Here is a 1,370-nt window from a genome sequence, read left to right on the forward strand (position 1 = left end):
CCTGCACCCTTTTTTGCCCGCCTGGATTACCAAAACTTTGTGGCGCCCTCAACTGTCAATCACATCAGCGGCTAATCCAGGGGTGCCGCCGCATCCAGTCGATGGCATCCATTTTGGGCTAATAAAGGGAGGGAGGGGAGTAGTGAGGGGAAAATAAACATACAAAATAAAATTCCCTTTAGTGCCCCTGCCACACAAATAATAATCATAAAAAAATAATTCCCTCAGTGAGGCGAAAATCCAGTTCACACACCCACAAATTCAGTTCACACAGCGGTGGGTCCAATTTGGTGGAATCGAGCGGTTCCGATGAAAGCTGAGCTCTGTATCTGAGGGCTGCGAATGTGCACTTCTCATCCAAGCGCAGGGATGATGATGATGACGAAGAGTTGGAGGAGGAGGAGGAGGGCGGTTGGCTCCTTCCCTTGTGAGCTCTCTCCACGCACACGTATGAATCCAAAGCAACCCACCGCGCAACTGGTGCGCAAACTTGTGAGCAAACAAATGGCGCATGCAGTCTGTGAAGGCGTTCAAGACGCAACAGTGCATCAGAGCTGGTGCATGCACACACATGTTTGATGATGTCATGCATGCACAAGTGGCAGACGAACAAGCGATGTATGTTTTTTCTTCCATATTAAGTGGTGGTGAGAATTCCCAAATTCACTTTCCCAAATTCCCATTTTAAATTTAGACTACAATTCCAGTCTTCGATGGTAAGGCTAAGCTGTAATTGGAACAGATTTAAAAAGCAGGAAAAAGTGGCCGATATGACACTGAGAAGTTGAGAGCAATGAGAAAGTTGAGAGTATCAGTGACTGTTTTCGTCACTGGCATAAACTGTAACCGTATCGTTGCATGGAGGCCGGTTAGACCTGCTGTTGGTAATATCACAGACGAGTGTAGGCTGGCAGATCTGCAAGCGGGAAGTAATAATAACCAAGCCAGCTGGAATAGGATCTAGCTCTTGATCATCCTGAACAGAATAATAGGTAGAGAAAATGAATGAATGGATGGATGGATGGCCGGATGGATGGATGGATGGATGGATGGATGGATGGATGGATGGATGGATGGATGGATGGATGGATGGATGGATGGATGGATGGATGGATGGATGGATCCGGTCATTTCAAGTGGATGTGATGATTTGACCTATGAAGTAGGCAAACATCGGTAGAGCACTTTGCGTTGCCTTTGAGGATGGATCTACGTGCACGCACGCACGCACGCACGCACGCACGCACACACACACACACACACACACACACACACACACACACACACACACACACACACAAGCACACACAAACACACACATACACGCGTACTGCCCTAATTTCGTTCTCCAAGTGAGAAAATGTTCTCTC

This window comes from Syngnathus leptorhynchus, chromosome 1 (assembly GCF_054491065.1).
Source record: "Syngnathus leptorhynchus isolate UIUO chromosome 1, UIUO_Slep, whole genome shotgun sequence".
Classification (NCBI taxonomy): domain Eukaryota; kingdom Metazoa; phylum Chordata; class Actinopteri; order Syngnathiformes; family Syngnathidae; genus Syngnathus; species Syngnathus leptorhynchus.